General features: G+C 46.0%; 1 protein-coding gene and 2 non-coding genes across 6 annotated transcripts in view; all 3 read right to left on the bottom strand.

Annotated features, from left to right (window-relative positions):
* Positions 1-23,450, bottom strand: part of LOC144155851 (uncharacterized) — a 1,021,707-nt gene that overhangs the window by 99,680 nt on the left and 898,577 nt on the right. For 2 of the 4 annotated variants that reach the window (XR_013319655.1, XR_013319657.1), the window contains one exon: positions 4,986-5,136. The exons of the other annotated variants lie outside the window; for them this stretch is intronic. The gene's annotated coding sequence lies outside the window, so the exon portion shown is untranslated. The remainder of the gene's footprint in view (positions 1-4,985; positions 5,137-23,450) is intronic. 4 annotated transcript variants of the gene reach the window in all.
* Positions 899-971, bottom strand: Trnar-acg (transfer RNA arginine (anticodon ACG)). The gene has a single exon. It is a non-coding gene; the product is annotated as a tRNA-Arg (tRNA).
* Trnar-acg (transfer RNA arginine (anticodon ACG)) lies at positions 2,862-2,934 on the bottom strand. The gene has a single exon. It is a non-coding gene; the product is annotated as a tRNA-Arg (tRNA).

Genomic DNA, 23,450 nt, shown 5'->3' with positions numbered 1-23,450 from the left:
TTCAAGGGTAGCACAGAAGGAGTAAACTTCAAGGCTGTCGAGGCGACGAAAAGAAGATTAGAATGCTGGTGGACGAAAAGCAGAGAGGGGGGGAGTATTGCCTAGGACAGCTACCACCTCTAACAGAAAAAAAGTCGTTCGGGTCTAACAAGTTTATTGTGCCTGCCCTAAGAGCAGCGCTAGTATTAAGCGAAGAGTGTAAAACATAGGTATATTAGTTTCTTTTTAGGTTTTTTTGTTAAGATGACTCGTCATCACCCGATACCACTATCAATCATCATCACCATCATCATCATCGTGTTGAGACAGGCCCCGCCAGCGATGACTCGAGCCGCGGCTGTTGGAAGATACAAAACAAACTGTTCGGCATGCCAAGATTGAACCTGCCAGCGGACGCCGCAGCCGAGGTCACCTCTCCGCCCTCTCTCAGACTCAAGAAACGCCGCTACTGTCGGCCCTCACGAACTCTGGAAAGAGGGTTTGTGTGTGTTTGTATTGCTTTGGTGCCGCGTGTAAAACCTCCTTGTTGTAAAATCACTAGGAAAGCTGTTTGACCGTTAGCGCTTCGGGAATAAACACGAGGTACCTCCGAGCGAAGAAGGCATTCCTTTGACAGCATCGGACCCCGCTATCGCTCTGTTCGAGCCATGCTGTAACCTCGACCGGAAGGGTGATGTTCCTGCATCACCGCTGTTCATCTCTCGGCATGCAGTAAAGCAGTGAATTTTGCCTTCGGCTTCTTGTCGCCAACACCAAGGCAAGCAAATTCTGCTGGCCGCAAAACCAACACGCTACCACACACGACGCAGGCGACGGAGCCCGGTTCGGGAACGCCTTCCAGAATGTAATAGCACACACACAAATAGCCAAAAGCACACGTAAAGGAAAAAAAAAGTAACGAGCCTGCCAGGATTCGAACCTGGAATCTTCTGATTCGTAGTCAGACGCGTTATCCGTTGCGCCACAGGCCTTTTTTTTTTTTTTTTTTTTTCCAAACACAATTTTTTATTTACAAGGATATACATATATACATAATGCACTGGCACGCTCGATGCAGTGACCAATGCTGGTACGCGTACATACTGTCGCCGCAGGGACTCCAATCACCTTTAGGCGTGCCTTCACTTGAGCCGCAGAGTAAGCAACGTAGTGGGACTGCGGTGGCAACAACGAACAAACAAGCAGGAAAATATGACATCCTGAGACAGAGTAATATCAGAGTACATGAACTGGGAATCGTGTGAAGGTAACATGTTCACATATGAGTGTAAACTCTGGGCAAGGATGTACAAAGCCTGTTCAGAGGGGAAAAGCGTCTCTACAAAGTACTAGTGAGGCAAGATCACAGCCATTGCCAGCGCTGCATCTCTTTTTCTTTAAAGCGCTGCAGTGCTTGGCATCCTTTTTGCAGTGAGTCGCGGAGCTCCGTGTCAGAATCTGATGCCCCCAACACGCTCACTGTCCATTCAGCCTTTGCCGTGAAGTGCCTCCAGGTAGGCCTGGGGTTCCTGGCGCACTCCACTGCATCCACTCGGGCCCTCCACAGCGAGTGGAGCCCCAGGACAAGCACGCAGTCCCGAAGCGCGCACGCAGTCCCGTTGCGCCACAGGCCCGACTTTTCCTTCAGCCAACAATAACTTTATTTACATGAATAAATATGGGTACAGTTGACATGAAACGACGAAGTATGGTATGAAAACAAGCCAGCACAGCCGAGGGTGACTAAATATTCATACATGATCTCGGTAACAGGCAAAAAAAAAAAAAATACTTGCGGTATGACAAAATATCTTACGGTGCATCAAGCAAAACAAACAAAAAAACAGCGGCAATAACAAGTTGCAGAGCCTACGTTATACAAAGCTTAAATACGGCCTGACTAAAAGGATAAAAAGCAAGGAAGAAGCAAATAAACATGAGATGGAGAAGGTAGATACTGCCGCATGCCGTATTTGGCGTGTAAGCCTTCATCGCCTACTGATCCTGTGTAACGTGCTGGTCTCGGTGAATGGCCTCCTTTATTTTAAAGGAAATCGCCGCCTGACCACCTTACGCCAATGCCCCGCGCAGTCTATTGTCGAATTCGGGGCCTTCTAGCGCACTCGTCGTCCAGCTGACAATGTTAAGCCAGGAGGTTTTGGGCTCATAGCACACTCAACCGCCCCCACCCGTGCCCTCCAGAGGGAGTGGAGGCCCAGGACGAGAACACAGTCGCGAAGGGCCGTCCGACTGCTTGGTCGAGCTGTTCAGTGGAAATTTATATTCAAATAGTTTCACAGAATAGGTTGGTACCTCAATATTGCTCAAGCACTATTAGTCCACCTCCGCCGTTTCGCGGGAAACTCGTGAAGCTTGCTTCTTGGAGGCACTTTCATGAACTCTTATTCACGAAGTCTCATTCATGTAGTCTTAGTCACGAAGTCTCCTTCGTGAAATCTCATTCGTGAAATCTCATTAGCCAAGTATATTTAGTGAATGCACCCGTATTTACACCGGAGTATACTGCGCGCAGTTTATGCACAATGCGTACTTATTTAAGGAAGGAGCGACGTGGACAAGCGAGGCCTCAACATTAGGTCTAACGTTATGCTTCGAGCTGTAAGGTCGTGAACCCGTGTAAGCAATTCGACATACAATGAGCATGGCGTCGTTTGGAATGTCATGAGGCTCAACTTGTAGGATACCTAGCGGGAAATATGATAGGTCTGAAGGATAGGTTTGAAATATGATATGACTTGAAGGAAAATATGACAGGTTTCAAAAACGGCTTTAACGAATACACTGACAAGCCGGTTATGCTTGTGCACACACGCAAAAAAAAAACAACAGAAAAGCACACGATAAAGAAAGAAAAAAAGAAACGAGCCTGCCAGGATTCGAACCTGGAATCTTCTGATCCGTAGTCAGACGCGTTATCCGTTGCGCCACAGGCCCGAATACCCCACCGGCCTGTTCGGAATAATTTATTTTCAAATAATTTTGCAGATTAGGTCGGTAGCTTCACATTGTGCAAGTACGAATTTTCCTGTTTTTCGGGAAATTCGTGAAGTCCGCTTCTTGGAGCCAGTTTCATGAAATCTCATTTGTGAAGTCTCATTAGTGAAGCCACCTGTATTTACCCCCGAGTCTTGCGCAAAGGTTGATGCACAGGGCGCATTAAGGGGAGGAGCGATGCGGTCATGCGACGGCCCAACATTAGGCCAGTGACACGCTCTGAGGTGTAAGGTCGACGACGCGTCGACCTGCAATGAGTATGACGTCGATCGTTTGGGGCGTTGTGAGGTTCAACTTGAAGGCTACCTAGCGTTAACTCTACACATAGGACATTAGGCGTAACGTCACACTTTGAAAGATGGCGTTGTCAGTAGGTTTCCGTTATCAAAATGGCTAATTCTGCTCACCGTAGGTCCACTGTAGAAGGTAAAAGGCACTGACCAACGAATAAAACAACAATAAAGAGACGCTGCGATTTCCCATACGGGAGCCTTGTTCACAATGAAAACATGGGCGGCTTTGCATATATGGGGTGGAAGGTTCCACTGTTCCGGCAAAGAGTGTGAGGTGGTATACATCGAGTGATTCGATGTTTAATCTCGCGAACAGATTTCTCTGCGTGCTTTCCCACTGTCTATCTTGTGGCTCGTCAGTCCTACGAGGCCCGTGCCCACCAGGTCCTCTGTGCCGTTGGCACCGCAACTTCAACTTTGTGTACGTAGGCGAAACAGGCTGCTTCAAGAAGAGCATGAAGCAGTAGTATACTGTTATGGTGTGAAGACGGAGTAAGTGACATCACGTGCACCCGCTGAACATACAAAACTACTGACGACGGAGACTGGGGAAAAGCACGGAAAATCAGCACCGCGAGGAACATCAGCGCAATATTAAACTGAGAATCACTTTTTTTATTTTTTGTTTTCTAAACTCTTCTTCAATATATCCTCGCGACCAGACGAACGTTCGTCAAACCCTCGACTTACCGTACGACAAGCTACGCGTACCTACTGACGTCGTAAGACATCAAAGGGAGAAGGCTGGCGTAAGCCAGCGCATATACCCGATAGTTGCTGCTGTTCGCCTTTCACTGAAACGTACTGTCGCGACTGTACTGTCACAATATGGCCCCCGTGCAAGACTTACGCCGTCTACTGTGGTATTCAAGGTACATTTTACGCGGTGAGACTTGGAATTGAATAAGTTCTTGAGTAGGTTGGGGGAGGGGCTCTAGAGGTGGGCCGTTGTAGCCCGGTGTATTTATTCCCAATTTTGAGAGGAACCAGCGGCCAGCCTTGGTAAGAGAGATCCATTGGTATTGTTGTAGGATATGTCCTTCAACTAGTTCAGACGGCGTATTTTGAATTCCGAGTAGAAGGAGTAGCAAGGTGGACGTGTTTGCGGGAAGGTGCAGTGCGCGCATGTATGATTTCCGGTTGTTTATAGACGCTTCCGTAATCGTGCTTGTTGAGTAGAGAATATGAGATTGTGAAGTTCAAGCTTAAAAATTGAGTTCAAGTTCAAGTGCAAGAACTGTGGACGTTTAAGCATCGACCGTGTTCTTCCACGGTTGTGCATGCATAAAGCATATAATACGTTCTTTTTTTACATTCCACTCTAGCACTAGTCTTTACATCCTCCTTCATAAAAACACACCATAATTTGTACCCAAAAATTTCAAAATCCCTCCCCCTTCCTCCAACCCCCCGCCCCCCTGACAATATTATGAGTGCGATTATGGTGGCGGCCATCTTGCTTTTGGTATTCTCTGCCGCTGCCGTGAATGGTGTATTTCTATTCATGGCAATGTAATCTGTCCGAACGCGCAGACTTATTTTTTCACTTTCGTGCCAATTTAAATGGACTACGCCTATTGAATGTCAAATATGTGTAAGTAAAAAGCCCGATCCCGACGTAACTAGAACCCGGCATTGGTGCTGATCCTGCGCACGCCCCTTTCGGGATACATGACTCAAAAGTAGACCAATGCTTACCAGTTTGCCAGGGCGGAGGGGAGGGGGGGGGTGGCTTCAAAATGTACGAAACAGGCTGGCCGGGCTGCATCTTCTGCTGATATGCCAGACGTTCGCTTGCAAGGATGGCGTTCCGTCAGTGAATGCCCGACAGCCAGGCGAGCAGTGATCCCTACAGAAACCGGTTAAAAAAAAAACATGTTAGGCTATACTGACCAGCGAAGCTTACTTCAGCTACAAAGCGTGCATAAAAACGGGCTTCAACAACATTTCTTCAACCCTAATACATTCTCAATAATGTTTACTCTGATTGCGGCATCTCTCTCTGGTCTGGTAGGTTTTTCATTCCATTTGCTACTGCATTTGCTTCCCTACCACAATGTGAACAAAGGATTCAAGCTGTTTGGGACATAGTAAAACTCCAGATTGAGTATTATCCTTTTCAATTTCCTATTTCTGATGCAAGCAAAGCACAATACACGGCACTAAACTTGCGTACACTAAAGAATAACACATGCAACATGAATTCCATAACAATATCACACAAACCATCCGCATGGCTCTAAGCTGCGATAGTCGCTGCCACGGCTTTGAGAGTCAAGAGCTATGAATTTCGGACGCACGGTCTTATCGTTTGCTTAGATAATCAACAATGTCGATGAAGTTTTGAGTTCACGCCTAGGTGCTCACATTGAATGTCTCCACATAAACTCGTGCATTCCTACGGACCATTGCCCATAGATCCCCCTTAGAGTCGGCTTTACTGCTATACAGAAATGCTATTTTGGGAAAACATTTTTTCAGCGGCATTATAAGAGAGTCTGATATCGAGTACAAGGTCCCAAGGGCACCTTAATAAATACATGCACAAGACCTCGTGTATCCCTATGAAGCGCTGTGTGCCGAGCCCCTTTAAAGTCGGCTTCACCATTAACACATGCATTGCTGAGAAGAAGCTTTTTTTTTTTTGAAAAGGGGAAGAAGGGTGCGATATAAGGGGTCATGTCAAAGTACAAAAGACCGAGCGCCTTTTGTCAGCATTTTCGTATGGGGCGGAAGTCTGATACATGAAGCGTTAGAGGCGGAGAGAAGGGCTTTCTCGCCGAGTCCACGTAGAAGTAAATGTTTACGCACTTAAGAGAAGCCGCGGAGCATTTGTTTCCTTTATAGTTCCGTTGAACCAGCATACCACTCACACGATGTAGCCGTAAAGTATCCCCAGCGGAAGCCATAATGCTTTCGCACTCTCCTCTCATCTACAAAAAACAGAACACTGAAAAAAGCCAACCTAGAATACTCCATTCCACCCCCCCCCCCCCCAAAAAAAAAAAAAAATGTGCCAAAAACAGAATCGGTTGCTACGAGACAAAAATTATAAAAATGCTCAAGTTTTAAAGCTAAACTTTTGAAACATGGCATTAGCGGAAAAAAAATCAATCAGTGCAGCGGGCATCCGCCACTCTTACTACGCTCGAAAATAAAAATATACCGATAGTTTTTAACAAACAAGCACACAAACCCGTTCATCCGAAAGGTTGAGTTCACCAACAAGTCTGCTCCAAAATGCCAGAACGGAAACGTCCTGCTCCGTAATGTCCTACATAGAGATGTCCTGGATACGCTAGAATGATGGATTGCATTCCGAGGTTCTACACGGTCCGCTTTCGCTGCCGCCGTCACCCTCACTGCGATGTACCTGTTATGGCCAGGAAATTTTGGAAGCGTCGAACTAGCCTCGATGAAGACTGCGTTGCATGCGGACGTGCTGCATGTGGCATTTTTCTTCTTCCCAGAATGCGCAGAGCCATCCCAAAGCGGTTCCTGACTCGCCACACCGACCATGACTCCACGACGCATGTCCCTCACATGACCACGCACCCCGACCCCTCTGTTGTTATAGTGGCCTGGCGCTGGGGCCGCTGCCTGCGCCCGTCAGCGCTCACGCCCGTTGCCTGCAGCTCAGCATGCTGCTCGACTGCTGCAACGTGGCGAAGCCCCTGCACCGCCACGGGCGCAAGGACTCCCTCACGTGTGCGGACTGTCCGAGACGCCGCAGCACCTACTCTGCTTCTGCACCCCCACGTCGCGCCGAGAGCAGAGCCACCCAGAACGCTACAGCGTAGAGGCCTTCCCTACGTTGGCATGGAGGACCTACTATTCCCGAACGGGCCTGCCGCCACTCAATGGGAAGTCTTCGCCCATCTGCTACATTACCTGGAGGGGATCGGACTCACGCAGCGGCTGTAGCCCAGACTGACGTGCAACTGACTAACGTGTCCGGACTGACTGATGTGCTAGCCTGAGTTAGCGACATTTTTTTTAATTTTTCTTCTCACTTTCTCGCCTTTGAACACTGTTCTATCATTTCAATCCCCCACTACTGCCCTTCCCCTCAGTGGCGCACCCACGGGAGAGGGGGCGGGGGTTGTAACTCCCCCCCCCCCCCCAGATGTCCGTCTACCCAAACCCCCTCCGCACGCCTCTCCCACCGAACCGAAACCGAAGTTCACCGGGCGAAGTGTGTAGTCTCTGAAGCTTTGCATTATTGGACATTCGCAGTTAAATCTCGAAGAAGAATATTGTATGACCGGCATTAAAATAAAACTAGAGCACGAGCTTTTAGGATTGTGCTTTTAAGACTGTGCGGACCAACTTGCGTATAACATGAAGTAGTTTAAGAAAAAGAACGAGAAAAAATTTTAGTGACATGCACATAAAGTGTCCGTGGGCAGGAAATTTCTGAATGCTTAAGAATCCCTGTGGGTTTTAAATGATTCCGTAGCCCCCTTCCCCCCTACGGCACGCCTCATAGCCCACGTTAAACCGCAAATAGTAGCACAATTTTTGTAGGGCCAGATTATACCGCTTTCTGAACTTCTGTGCGCAACTTCCATCACTAGGTTTGAATCATTCGTTGTCTTCTGGAAAAAAAAGGACGCTGAAATTTCCCACAGGTTGGGACTCAGTATTATCGAGCTTGCCTTCTGGCCTCAAATCAACTCTAACAAGATCAGATCGAAGTTATTTTATTTCATTTGAAAGCTTAAACAACTGTTTTTCCTTCAGCACTAAGCACTGTGCGAGCCATCCCTCTCCCTTTGAATAAAAAAAAGGTTCGGTTTTCCTTTATATATATCGCCTGAGTTTGTAACATTATAGCGAGGAAGACAGCAACGCTTCGTGCGCAGTTACGAAAACCACTGATCACGGATAACAGTTATGTTGTGTTAAATAGGCTTTCAGAAATATGTGTTAATTTGAGTGTTGAGTGCAAACTGTGCCAACCTATACGAACAGATTTCGTTCACTTGCAGATACATCAAATTTGAATAAACTTCCACATTCAGACGTATTTTAAGTTTGGGCCGTGTCTTTGTTCCTCGAAACTGGCTTCGCCGTGTAAACCGTATTTTGTAGTTGGTAGACAGGTGAAAAGCCTTTTTTTTTTTAATATCTGGTATAGCAGCAAATATGTGTCGCGAAGCCCTCGTTGCGTTTGCTGTCTTTCCCTGTTGTTTAGAACTGCTTCGGGCGTCATGGCCCCCGTTTTACTAAGAGACGCAGGTAGCCTGTGTTTGCGCGCCGACCGACCGGAAGGCGCGGCTATTACGGGGTGAGGAGACCGTCCTGGCTGAGTGTCGCAGGGGATCGGGTATCCGCGTTGCAGAAGATTCCGCACCCCCCGCGGTGTTTGCTCCGGGCTCCGAGCCCTCTCTCTACTTCCAACGGCCGTTCCTGTTCTTTCCACTCCTCACTTCCCTGTTTTGTCTCAACTATTTCGTCTACGTCAATAATTCTTTTGCCGGAGCGCGCGTTTTCGTGTTCGAACTGTGTCTGTTAGTGTTGGGTTCCTTTGTTGTTGGCGGGACTATTGTTGATTGGTGTTAAGAAGCGTCTTCCCGATTGACTGCGTAAAATGTGTGCAGAATGCACTTTTCTTTTCAATGACCCGGTCGAAACAAATCAAACCCCTATTTCTCCGGGTTCATGGGGAGCAGCTGCCGGCGACGGGGTCTCAGTTCAGAAACGCTGCCGCCTGTCGTTGGTCCCTTAATTACTCCGGGACCCCTTCACCATCAGCTATGCTCCGTTTAGTACTCTTGCTCTTGTCGCGAAGCCCCAAGAAATTTATGTTTTTCTTCTTTCAACTACTTTTTCGGGCGCCAAGGCCCAGGTTTTATAAGAAATGCATGCGGAGTGTGTCTTTGCGCGCCGACCGACCGGAAGCAGCGGCTGTTACGGGGAGCCATCGGCCCCCCAGCTTGGGTTACAGCGCTGCAGCGGCGCTCCACACCCCCCGTGGCGTCGGATTCCGAGTCAAGAGGTCCAATGAGTCAAGAGGTCCAACGCGTCAAAAGGTCCAATATTGGACCTTTTGACGCGTTGGACCTCTTGTCTCTTTGGACCTCTTGGCTCACCGTGGACCTCTTGACGCGGCTGAGGCGAGTCAAAAGGTCTAACGAGTCGAGAGGTCCAAGCTTTAACAAATCACCGCAAGCTGCCAACCGCACTGCGTGAACGTTTGTTGGCACTGCAGGTTCTATAAAGGATGCTACACTTGCATCCATGCTCGTACAATTGTTCAAGCACAATTTACAAATATTTATTAGGCGCCAAGCAGAGCGCGGTAGACGCAACCATGCACAGCGTTTTGTTATTCCCACTTACGCAATTGTGTTGGGTTAAGTGCGAATAATGCGAGTAAATAATAATTTTGTGGGCTGTCTTTACAAGGAAAGCTCCAACGGCGTTTATGCAGGTTACAGGTAATAATAAAAATACCAAAACTAAATATCAAACGCTGACGCCTCTACGGCAGGGCCTGCTACATCAGCTGTGCTGTGCTTTCAGCGCGCTGTCGGAAACGACGATGCCGCAGTAACAAGTGCATTTATTTAATAGAAATACCTACATCGTCCATTCCTGTGGGGGTTTGAGAAAGAAAAAAAAACAGCATATTCAAAATAGCAATCACACATAATGCTAAAAAAGAGAACGAAGCACAAACAACCCAACAAAGCACGAAATGCAACTGGAATGCAGCATTTATTAAAAGAAACCAGCACGTTAATGAAAGAACCATGACGTTCTCCTGTTTGTTCTTCGCTTCACTTTCTTCTCGTGCATGCGCATAGGAATGTTATGTGGCGGTACGGCGGCGTTCTTCAACCGTGGTTTCAGAGGCTGCAGACCATCAATTAACAAACGACACACCCAACATGCACGAAAGACACACCATCAATAACGAGAGAGTGAACTAAACTTGCGGATTTTGCTCCAGAAGAAGTCAGCTTTCGTGAAGTGAGTACAGGACCACACTTTTAGCTTCACGATAAAAAACAAAAGAGAAGCAGTGTAGACAAAAGGAAATATCTTTAAAGCAGTCGCTTCAGAGCCAAACGCAATGCAGTCGCGCGCGGCAAAGAGAGGGGCTTCCCCAAAAGCTCGCAACCGGCTTGGTTTGCGCAGGTCTTTTCCGTGTTGTGAACTTTAGGCTTAGCATCGCGGTGGATATTTGACCGCCGCTATCTCTACAACTGCGAATTACAATATATAGCGGAATTTTTCACCGCACTAACTTCCACATGCGATAAAGTGGAAGTTAGTGCGGTGAAAAATTCTGCTATATATTGTAATTCGCAGCTCCACTTTCTAACTTCCACTACTCGCATGTGGAAGTTCTTTCCCGCGATCAGGTTGATTTCGAATAGCGGCGATAAGCTGTTGCTGCCGTGGTCTGGGCCGGTTCGAGCCGCTTGCAGTTCCGTGCGGGCTGGCGCATCGGCGTGTTCGCAGGCACGGCCGACGTGCGCGCCGATCGTTTCCGAGTGCTGAAAACGCTTCACGATTGCCTGGTTTATCCTTTTTTTGTTGGCGGGCGACGCGCGGAATTCACAAATTTAGCACGGCTTTTGTCGTAGTTGATCGGTTGGATCGGGAAACGAGCCGCTGCTGACGGGCAGTCGCGCTGACTGCGAGAGCGACGCAAAGAACGAAAGCGCCTCTTGGGCACAGCTTTGGGGCGACCGCTATTTGAGAGCCTTCGTCTCCTCCGAACGCCAGGTCATTTTTTTATTTTTTTTCCCGCCTTCTCTGATGCGCCGCCACTTGCGTCCGAACTGACTTGCGCGATTTTGAGCACTGCGGCTGCGGCAACTGCGGTTAGCGTGACTGAATTCAGGTGGCCAAGCTCAGTTTGTGTCAACCATGGTTAGCGGGGGTAACCGCAGTTTCGTCTACCGTGTAACGCAGCAAACTGCGGTTTTGTCTAACCGCGGTTCGCTTGACCGTTGTTAACTGCACCCGTGTAAGTAGGGTATTATTAGCAGTCTGTCTGGCTACTTTTCGCCAACAACCATATAGCAGTCGTATAGTACAGAATCGTGAAAATAGCTAGAACAATCAGTAACCATCACAAGCACCCATTTATCGCAATCTAAACCCGCAAAACTTAAACCAGACATTACTAGGACATTTTAGTGGATCCAGCGATTTTATAAAGTGACTTGAAGGAGGCTCGTTGGACCTTTTGACGCGTTGGACCTCTTGACGCGTCGGACCTCTTGACGCGTTGGACCTTTCGACGCGTTGGACCTCTTGACGCGTTGTAACTCTTGACGCGTTGTACCTCTTGACCCAAATTGGACCTTTTGACTCGTTGTACCTCTTGACTCGGCTGTCACGTGACTATTGGACCTCTTGTCTCGTTGGACCTCTTGACTCATTGGACCTCTTGACCAGAAGCGGTGGCGTCGGCACTGGCCGGTTACGGGCTCCGGGCACTCGGTGTAGTTCAAACGACCTTGCTGTCTTTTCTACTGTTTACTTTGGTGTGTTTTGTCTGAACTACATTCTTTACGTCAATAATTCTGCTAGTGCACGTTTTCCAGTGCAAAATTTGTGTCTGCGTGACATTGGTCCTTTTCTCTTTGGCGGGAACATGGCTGATTGGTGTTCATAAGCGTCTCCCGTATTGGCTGCGAAAAGTGGGGCCAGAATTCGCTTTTCTTCCACGGGTCCACTTGAAGTAACTATAACGCCGCTCCGCCGGCTTCAAGGGGGCCCGCACCAGGAAATCATTCGAGAAACGCTGCCGTCCGTCGTCCGGCCCTTTCGCCAGGACACCGCGATCCAGTCAGCCATGTCCCGTTAAGTGCTATTGTTCTCTTTACTGTTTTTCTCGTTTAATGTAATAATTGTATTGTTTCAAATTTGTATGTGTTAAAGATCAGACAAGGTCATCAGTAAATTAAATCAGTTAACCTTAAAACGTCTTCAACGTCTCGACTGCTTCACAATTTTGACCAACATGCTACCGTAGCGGCAGTTATTGGCCAAATTTTGTTGCTACACTCTCTTTAATATTTTCTCGTTTTATGTAATAAGTGTATTGTTTGAAATTTGTATGTGTTAATGTGCTACCAATGTTATTAGTAAATTCAACCAGTTAACTTAAAAATACTGAAACTTCTGGACTGGTTCCCTGCCGATCACCATGCTACCGTAGCGGCAGAGAAGGGACAATATTCGTCGTTACATAATAGTCAACTGTACTGCGAAGTTTCTTCTCTCTGCATTTTTGTAAAGATAAACGTCACGAGGAGACTGCATGTGCTTCACTCTTGGCTTGACTTCATCAGTGAAGAAGGCATTCAAGAATGCTTCAATTGTATTTCCTCTCCAACCTGATCTCCCCACATCCCTTCCTTCCAATTCTACTTCCAAACTTGGGTCCGGGCTTCGGGCTATGGCTAAAGGCTTCGCGTATCTTCTTTTTTTATGTGAGGGTGCATCCATTATTTTATTCCTCCTGCAGGCGAATTGTATAGGTTAAGGCGGGTGATTTAATGCGTAATTTTTTCGCGTAAAAATAATAAAAACTCGGTTACTCCTTTATATATTTTATGCTTTATGGTTATTTATTTTTATTCATTTGTATAACTTACATTTGTCTTTATATTTGTTCTTTTATATTTTTACATTTATATATTATTATCTGTTATATTTGTTGTAAAAAATTCACCCCCCCCCCTTCCCCCGCCCAGACAAAAAACCTGAGTGCGCTAATGCGTCCCCTCATTGTGTTGTATGCGGGTAATCTCCCTGCCGAGCCCAAAATATCCGCAGTGCACTTCATTTACTTTTCCTTTCCATCTAACCGCAGCAACTACTGTGGTAGCTTCGGAACCAGCAAAACAGACATGCGATGTAGAAGTAAGGAAGTCTTTGACAAGTATGGCGAGGGTAAGTCATAATGCCTACGCATTCGAAGCACGTAAGATGACTTACGTGACCACGGAATTTTTATACACCAGGGAAGACGGTTGAATGGAGAGAAAAAGTCAACCCTTGAACTGGACATGCCCACTTGGGAAGAAGAGAAGGGGAAATAAACAGCGGGCGTATTTCGTCAGGAGAATTCAACAACAACGTGAAGACAGGAAAGTTCTTTCCACTACGGCGTCCGTGGACATAAACGAAGACACAAAGAAACACTCCTCTTCCAAAAAAAATTGCCTGGCTGAAACTTCACCGATCTTGCACTGAGGTTGAATTGCTGAAACAGGCACATTTGTCACTTTAACTTACGGGAAACGCAGTCTTGTATCATACGATAGTCACTAATATATCCCAGATTTGTCGTAGCGTTATTAATGCCAGAGCCCCCTTCTCGTCTGCAACCACCGCAGATTATGGACGACCTCTACATGCATTGTTGATTAACCTATAATCCGAAATTTCCGATGTAGTATTAGGTTGGTCATGATGATCGACAACTGCCAAACGTATCCAGGGCATCATGATATAATCAATCAATCAATCAATCAATCAATCAATCAATCAATCAATCAATCAATCAATCAATCAATCAATCAATCAATCAATCAATCAATCAATCAATCAATCAACCTTTATTTTCGGTGCCCACGAACAACCCTAGGGTCTTGGTACTGGCACACCATTTGCAAACATTCATAAAAACAAACTAACATCAAGATGACACAACACAGAAAACTATATGTATGACAGGAACAATAAAGTAAAAATAGTTACAGAGATCCCAGAAAGCAAAACAGCAAAAAAAAGAAGCCTAGTGTTAGAAGCCATGACACTCGGCCAGCAAGTCACGTGAAAAATAGAAAATATACAAGCAAATACTCAATGAACATGACGGAGATAGATTATACACTTAAAACGAAGGTTTTGTAACAAAATGTTAGGAAGTTTCAAAATGAAAAAACGAAGTTCAGCGTTACAAGCACTGACACTCAAACCTACAGAAATTCAAGCAACACAAAACCAGGAAAAGTGAAAAACAAACAAGCAAGAACATGATTTGCATAAAATAAATACGGCACATAAATTTGGAATGACATAAAGGCACTTAAGCTACAGCAGTTTTCAATTCATTAGAGAATAAAGAAAAAGAGCTCTGGAATATATCAAGACGATCGCAATATTCATTATATGTACACTGTATTCTGCAGATGGACGAGCGTCGTTTACTTAAAGCATCTGTTCTGAAAGTTCGAAATGTTCGGAAAAGTTTATTCGGCAAGCTGACATTGATACGTGTAACCAAGTCATCAAACGAAATATCACCATGAAGAAGTTTATAAAGAAAGATAATATCAGCTCGCATTGGTCGACGACAAAGGGAAGGAATACTTTTCAGAAAATACTTGATGCCGTTTGTGTCTTCTTGCACATGACGGTAACCGTGCTTAAAGATAGAAAGGAACTTATTTTGAACCCTTTCGATACGGTCGCTATTGGACTTACAAGTTCCATTCTAAACAACAGAGGCGTATTCGAGAAGAGGTAAGCAGAGAGCCGAATACAACTTTAAGAAAGGAAGCGGACCTTTAAACTCTCTAGAATACCTGCAAACAGCACCCAGACATCGAAGAGAGCGTCGGGTAATTTGTGTAATGTGGGTAGAGAAAGTCAGAGAAGAATCAAACAGTACTCCCAAGTCCCGAATTTCGGTCACCCTCGGCAGTGCAGTGCCTGCAATTCTATAAGAGTATTGCAGCTGTTGAGTTTTTCTACTATAGGAGACCACTTTAGTTTTTGAAGGGTTCAAATTAGGTCGTTTTTGGTGCACCAACGATGGGATGACACGATAACAGCCTGAAGATAATTACAGTCCTGAACATTACGCACTTCTCTAAAGATTTTCATATCATCCGCATACAACAAAAAAGAAGAATTTTGAATGGCAGAAGCAACATCGTTAATGAAAATGGAAAAAAGAAGAGGACCCAGAATGGAGTCCTGGGGTACGCAACTGGTTGCTTTGTACCTAAATGATGTTTGACCGTTAACACTTACATAGCAATATCACTCCTGGACTTAGCAACGTATAAGACCCACCAAAGAAGCGTGAACATCTAACAGAATGAGCTTGGCAAGCAATAACGAGTGGTTGACTACATCAAAGGCCTTGCTCATGTCACAGTAGACAACATCAAGCTGGCTTCTACCAACGATTGCTGGGACAGCCTGCTCCATGAAGCGCGCGAGGTTTGCGGAAGTTGAACGACCACGCATAAAGCCATGTTGATTAGGAATGAGGACGTGTTTAAGTAAAAAAGACAAGACCGTATGAAGAGATAACTCGACTATTTTAGAGCCAGAAAAAAGGAGCGAGACTGGCCTATAGTTTATGGCGTCAGTTTTTGGGCCTGACATGAAAACAGGGAATACACGAGAGATTTTCCATGAGCGAGGGAACGTGCCAGACCTGAGACAGTTATTAAATATTGAAGTGAACACAGGAACGAATATATGTTCATACGTTTTGAGAATGGCAGCAGGAATACCATCTTGCCCACAAGAAAGCGAGGGCTTGAGCCGCTTGATGCTGGTCCGCACGATGTTCTCATCCAGTTGGACACCACCGGAGTTACCGCCCTGGGTGACAAAGACGCGGCCGCCATCACTACTAGCGCGAAACCAAAAAAAAAAAAAAAAAAGAAAACTGACGAGCAAAGCAGTCAGACACCTCTGCAACTTCATCGCCGCTGGAATCTAGTTGACAAATTAGTTGTACTAGATCTAGAATGCGCTGGAATCTAGTTGACGAATAGATTCTTTAGTTGTACTAGATCTAGAATGGATGTAGTTCCAGAAGGCTCCCGGTTGATGAGTTGCTTTAGCTTCTACCGACGCCAGGTATGAAGTATGGTCACGTTTGTGCATTATTTTACATAGGGCACGTAGGCGCCGGAATTCCTGAGCAAACTGTTTGGTACCAGAGCGCTTCATCTTTCTGTACGCACGTTCTTTGAGTTTCAGGGCATCCCTAAATTCAGAAGAAAACCAGTGTGGGAAATTGGACTTCTCTGGTAAATATTGCGGGATGTATTTCGCCATACCCAAAAAGCACAATCTCAGTAAAACGGTCAACTTGATCCTTGACATCAGAGTGGTCAATGGCTGTCGACCAAGGAGCAGCAGAAAAGTAGCCATATAGCCCAACGTAATCTCCCCGGGCGAAAGCGAAGCGAGGTTGCGCGTTGCTGGAACTTAGGGAACGGTGGAGCATTGTAGGAAGGACACAGGAATTAGAAAGAGGAGGGTGAAATTTGTCGAATAATAATCAATCAATCAATCAATCATGTATATTTATTGTGCCCAGGAACAGCCGTGAGGCCTTAGTGCTGGTACACAGATGGATACAGGTAAAAAAAAAGGAAAACAAAAATTGAAAGGAAAGAACACTTTGACAGCGTATAAAATAAAAGAGTAGAAAAAAATAACTTTTAGAATGTATATTACAAAGTATACCGTACAAATCACTACAAAAACGTAGATAGCGTATACACTACATGCAATGAACACAAACAAAAACTGACAGGATATAACAGAGTTGGTAATTACATCGTACTGATGAAACAGAACATCTGCACACTACAGATAATCGTGTAACCTTATAACAGCAATCCATAAAATGGAAAACAACAAAAGAGTCATATAAACAGCATACTCTCTATGCAGTAAGGCAAGCAGGTAAAAAGAAGTTACTATAACTAGAACAAGATCCATTCAGTATGACTCAGCAAAGAAATATTCCATATAGTTCCATGTAAGAGAATAAGAGGGAGCATATTAGCGAATGAGAATTCTGGAAGTGTCTGAACTGAACTGATTGAGGGAGCTGTTAAAAATATCTACGTCTGCAGAGTAGAAGTTACACGTGCTCTGCAGCCTGAACAGCGGGCAATGTCGGTTACAGGAGCTGAGAGTACGAAAAGGATGACATTTTCTTGTGATTTTAAGAGGCACTGTTAGTTGGAGCTCAGAAAGAAGTTCCGCGCTGCTAATTTGTCCATGTATGAGCTCAAAAAGAAATAAGAGGTCAGCTGTATGGCGCCTAGCCTTTAGCTCAGGCAGCACTTGCAAGTACCGTGGTCCAGAGTCAAGACGGTGATACTCGTGAGGGAAGCGATGTCTAAGTATGGACAGCAGCTTATTTTGCACTTTATCAATGGCCCTGCTGTTAGATTTGCATGTACCATTCCAGACAACCGAGGCATATTCCAGCACGGGACGACAGACAGTGGAGTACAGTTTCAGGAAGGACTTTGCACTACGGAATTCTTTAGACATCCGGCAGACCATGCCCAAGCGGCGGAGAGCTCGCTGTTTGATGAATCGAACGTGCGGTGTAAAAGTCAGCTGGTTATCAAAGAGCACGCCAAGATCAGTTGTCGTCGAGATTCGAGGCAAAGTAACATCGTGAACTGAGTAGTGATAACGCAGGCAGTCTGTTTTACGCGTGTATGACAACACTTTGGTTTTCGCGGCGTTCACTATCAGTTCGTTCTCTTTACACCAGTGTGTAAATGCACCCACGTCTCTTTGCAAATGCCCGCAGTCGCTAAGAGACGAAACTTCCCTAAAAATCTTGATGTCATCAGCATAAAGTAAAAAAGAAGAATGCCTTATAGCAGCTGAAACATCATTGACAAATAAAGAAAACAAAAGAGGGCCTAGAACAGACCCTTGTGGCACACCACTTGAAACGCAGTAACGATAGGATTGCTGGCCGTTAACATTTACGTAGCAGGTCCGCCCACGCAAGTAACTAATTAGGAGGCCAAGAATCGAATTATCTATGTTCAGGAGTGACAGTTTAGAAATTAACAATGGGTGACTGACCACATCAAAAGCCTTGCTCAGGTAAAAGTACACAGTATCAAGCTGCCTCCTATGATGAACCGCTTCGGACGCTCGCTGCATGAAAGAAACGAGGTTAGTGGTTGTGGAATAATAATAATAATAATAATAATAATAATAATAATAATAATAATAATAATAATAATAATAATAATAACAGTGGTGATGATGATGATGATAAAGAATATTGTCACGTGTACAAGAAGTTTAAAGAGGACGACGACGAAGGGAACGCCTCCTGCCACCTCTCTTCAGCGCGTGCCGACGAACTGTCGGCAGTTGTGCGCGAGAGCAGGTGGAGCGAGCTGGGCGAGCTACAACTCCAGTCTAGCGCGTGGTGTGCGGGAATAAGGGACTGCTTCGCTGAGTTGCTAGGAGGCACAAGTTCGCCTTATTAGTGCACCCGGACTATTCCGTCCTTATTCTTGTTACGTGGCAATATTAAGATGAGCAGCAGGAGCAGCAGCATCAGCATCGTCATTGTCGTCGTCACGAGCTACCTTCGTCCATAGAGTTTCTCAATATCACCTAGAACGGAAAGTGTCGCTGCGATCGCACGCCGACATGGGAATTGTGGGTAGTGTGGGAAGCGGATTGGCAGCAAGTGGCTAGTACAAAGGGCTATGGATTAGGCTTCTCGGCTCTGAAGTGCTTGTTAGATCTGTTTTCGGTATCATTTTCCGTTTCCGGGTTGCCACTTTCTGGCATTCAATGGCTATCACAGATATGTCTAAATAACAGCGTGATTAACACTTCACGCATGTGCTCGCGTTAGCGGCGAGTTTCTTAAGATGAAGGGGTGACCACATGCAGTGACGGCGACAAGCGACGCCGAAAACGTAACTCAAAAGGTACAACAGCAAAGTGTACTTGGTGACAGCGACAAGCGAAAAAAAAAAAATGAATACACTGCCGCCAATGTCCTCTGCCGTCGTCGCTCGTCTCTACAGTTCACTGTATCACCGCTGCCGCTCGCTTGTGGGCTGCTTCTGGCAAGCAAAAAGCGAGCGAGGATCCCAGCGGCCTGTTATACCACTTGCCGCAGCCGCCCGGCACACCCCAGCCAATAAATAAGCTACGCTAGCCCACACTATCCGTTTTCTGCACACATTCAGTTACAATTTTCGCATCGCTCGTCGCCGCCGCTGCGTTTACTTACCCCTTGAAGCATGCACTGCCTTGCCCAGGCGCAATGAGGCAACATACATAGCTACTCGACAAGCCAGTATTTATTTGCCATTTAACACATTCATGCGATTTCATAATGCTTTCGCGCGTGCTTGAAGACTTACTTGCGGTAATAGGCTTCGCCTCTAAGTTTATTTATATCTGCTTGGACAAAGCAAATAAATACGACGCTATTGCATCATTCTTGCATCTCTGGGCATTCTCGATTTACCGGTCCTGCGATCCGCGGACAGTCCGAGGACTGTGTTCCGGCCGGAAGTCCCATAGGAATACATGGGAAAATCGAGCGCCGGATCGCGTCTCAGGCAGTCCGCGGACAATCCGGGACTGATAATCTAGGAGGCTAAGTTGCATCTGCTTCACCTGCCAAAACGCATAGCATACGATAATAAAACTGCATTGAGAGGAAGCTAGAACACAGTTTACGACAATCTAAACAATTTTTTTCAGCTAATTATTACAACAAATCAAAGAAAACCTCACCCAGTTTGGAGTATGTAATAATTTTAAAATTGAATCCGGGACGGCCCGCTGTATCTCGCGGCGTGAGCCAAAGGCAGCACTTCTGCTTTTTTTTTCTTTGTAACCCCCAAATTTGTTTTAAAACATAAGCCCTGTAAAACAGTGCCTTTTACAAAATAAAATTTGTTAACAGCGGCACTTTTCGCAGCGATTTTTTAAACAAAAACTTCATTGGCGTAGCCACAAAGTCGTTGCCGGCCATGCCACGCCGAACTTCCGGCCGAACTACACACTATGGCTGCACTCATGGAGGCGTAGAGTTGACGCCAGCGCCAGATTCCACTCTAGGTGAGTTAGTGAAAAACTCTATGCCTTCGTCTTTACAACTGCTTCTTTCGGCGGGCACATGATAAGACACCACTAGTGAAAGAAAAAGGGACTACTTCCAGGTTTTTCCTAGAGAACGAGACGAATCGATGTAGTTTGCTAGAATAGCCACGGGATGATTTATTTTTTACATACAGCGATACGAGCATCGCTAATAGCTGCGACAAGAGCTTTGCCCACGGGAGGAGTGTTGGCTCAGTCGGTTTCAGTGGTTTGTAAGCACACATTTATCGCGTAGTTTTGCCTTCCTAATATTAAAGAGAAGAAAAAAAACTTGACTTAGACTGGTTGGTTACAAAGATTCCACAACTTTTCAACGCTTCTCGTTGCTGCCATGGCAACATAGTGCAGTATTTCGTAAAAACACTTATTTTCCAGCAGATGCGTTAGAAGAGAATATTTTGCGGTCATAAGCTACGCACCCGCAGGGCATTACCGACTTGTTCAGGGCACGTACTGGTTGTCGAACAAATTGTTCCGAAATAAAGGAAGACTAAAGCCCAATAAAATGTTTGCATTCAGATGAACTAATGTGTGAAATGATTGAAATAAACAGAGGAATGGGGACAACACCCGTTAATTAGCAAAGGTTCCGTGGTTCCGTGGTACACAAATCGGAATGGGTATAGACGACTAATATAGAAATTCCTCTGTATCATAGTGAGAGACGGGACGACACTCTCGCGCTGTTTGTAGGCAATAGCGTTAATCAAGAACGATAAAACACGCGAAACATGCGTTGACTTAGAATTAACGCAATAATAAGTAAATACAAAATGAGCAACCTGCAAACGCAGCTCACATAGCTGTGGTTGCAAGCCTGCGACCGTGCGCGTTCGTCGTGGCCCCGGTGGTTCGACGAACAGCCTCGGATGTTGGCGTGGTTCAGTGCGTCCATCATCCTGCACGACCTCGAGCACTGTTTTTCCACATTTGTAGGAAATTACAGCCGGCATCTTCCTTGCAATCTCGTCTTTGCCGGAATATCGTCTGGTCGGGTAGGAGGTCCACGATGAAAAAATGAGGGGGGAGGGGATACGCGACCAAAGGTTTATAGACAAATGAGACGTTACGGAAGTCGAAACGCCTTTTTTAAATTTACCCTTTGGTCGCGATACACTCCCCCCCCCCCTCCCCCCCCCCCCCCCCCCCCCCCCCCCCCCTGGCCCCTGAACTATGGGCTGGCATTTCGGCATAACGAGGGCAACTGCCTGTCCTGCCGTGAGTGGCGTCTGGCTGCGGGTTGCCCTTCACGGACTCGAGCACGGGGTCCACACTATTAAAGCGTCAATGTAGGCTAATTTCTGGTTACGATTATGGGACATAACTTGTTAGCGCAAAAGAGAACAGGGCGACAGAAGCAGACAGGACAAGCGCCTGCCCTGTGTACTTCTTCCGTCTCTTTCTCTTGCGCCCTCGGAAATACAGTTTGGCGTGCTTAGAATTAGTAGAAAAAGCGTTTTTAATACAAAGGCATCTTGTTTTTGCGCGAGTAAAAATACAGGTTTTGTCCGTATCTGTCGATTTTGCCGGTCCGTTGTCCGTATCTGTCGGCCATCTCATTAGATAAAACCATGGTAGCCAGGAACAAACATAGCGCATATCCCCGGTAGGTGGATGTCAAACTTTCCTTTACAGAAACCTACTCCACCTTGGGGATTTCCCCTAAAAATCTGGTCAATTAGTTTCTAAGGTGTTGCTCTCTAAGGCGTTGCCCTGTTAGAGGGCAGTTGCACTCTTAAAGCACGGCTTTCAGAGGCGGGGAAAAGCGTAGCAAGAAATTTTTTACTAGTTTCGCGCAATTAATTTTCAATGTACAGCCTCCCAAATTTTTAATGACATAGCGGTAGCGACGACCGATCGGCATGTCAGCGCCTTATCACGGTGTTCACCGGCAAAATAGGCGAGGGTACACGCACGCGCATAGAACTATCTGTTGTGGGAACGTCGTCTGTTCCGCTGTTTTTCTCAGGGCAACACACCCCCTGTTTTTCTTATCTTGCAAGGCCGTTTCGCTACCGCCAAAGGTATCTAAGCAGCGTGGGGCACAAGGTCATTCAGATGCAGTGCCAAGGGGTGCACCACTCTCAAGGAAACAGCGTACCAGACGACACTCATACAGCAGATAGCGCTATGCGCGTGCGCGTACTCTCGCCTATTTCGCTCCTGAACACCGTGATAAGGCACTGACATGCCGGTCGGTCGTCGCTCCCCGCTATATTATTAAAACTTTGGGAGGCTGTACCTGTGTACCACACTCGACATGCTGAACATTGGACAGTTCGCTTCTGCAGAACCAACTATGGTAATCAAATGTCACACACTGTCCCCAAATTTCTCAATCCGTTTATTGAACGTGGCGTTGACTTCCCTTCTGTAATGATTCCTGGGCCTGCAATGATGATTGTGTACCTGCAATGATGATTGCTCTTCTATTTTATTATTTTTTAACCTGAAGAGTACCAGTTCTGGGTTTGCATGTAAGCCATGTTCCGCTGTCATTGTATAAACTTGTTCCTTCTCATTTATGCTTCAGTTAACTAAATTTGTTGTAACAGCATATTTTTTATTACTTTACTGCATGCTACAGAAAACCACTGTCTTGTGGTAATTTCACTGTATTAATTACACACAAATCCTCTAGGATGTATACTGTGACGCCATATCACTGCCCATACACCCGTATGGGGCGAGAGCTCGTCACGCTGTCCACAGCAGCTTTTTCTCTCGCCGCGTCATGTCTTGTACAGAACACGAAATAAACTTCTATTCTATTTTATTTTATTCTGTTGAGCCAAAGGACGCGGGTTCGATTCCCGGCGGCGGAGGCCGCTTTTCTGATGGAGGCGAAAAGCAAAAACGTCGGTGTGTTCGAGATTTCGGCGCACGTTAAAGATCCCCAGGTGGTAAAAATTAATCCGGAGTCGGTCCCTACGGCGCGCCTCATAGCCTGTGAAGCGTCGGCGCGTTAAATCAATCAATCAATCAATCAATCAATCAATCAATCAATCAATCAATCAATCAATCAATCAATCAATCAATCAATCAATCAATCAATCAATCAATCAATCAATCAATCAATCATCGTCGTCGTCGTCCTCACGAGATAGCTTTGTCTTTAAAACGGCCGATTCTTTCACCTGGCACATGCCGATCAGACGCGTAGAAGTAAAATAAAGAATGATTACAGCCGCGATTTCTCTTTTGCCATAAATGAGAATGTCAGCATACCTGACAAGCGGTTCTGTTTTGGGGGCCGCAAGC

This window comes from Haemaphysalis longicornis, unplaced genomic scaffold (genome assembly GCF_048455015.1).
Source record: "Haemaphysalis longicornis isolate Haplotype H1 unplaced genomic scaffold, Haemaphysalis longicornis Haplotype H1 scaffold_1, whole genome shotgun sequence".
In the NCBI taxonomy this organism is placed as follows: domain Eukaryota; kingdom Metazoa; phylum Arthropoda; class Arachnida; order Ixodida; family Ixodidae; genus Haemaphysalis; species Haemaphysalis longicornis.
The sequence above is the reverse complement of the archived record's forward strand: the minus strand, read 5'-3'. Positions and strand labels throughout refer to the sequence as shown.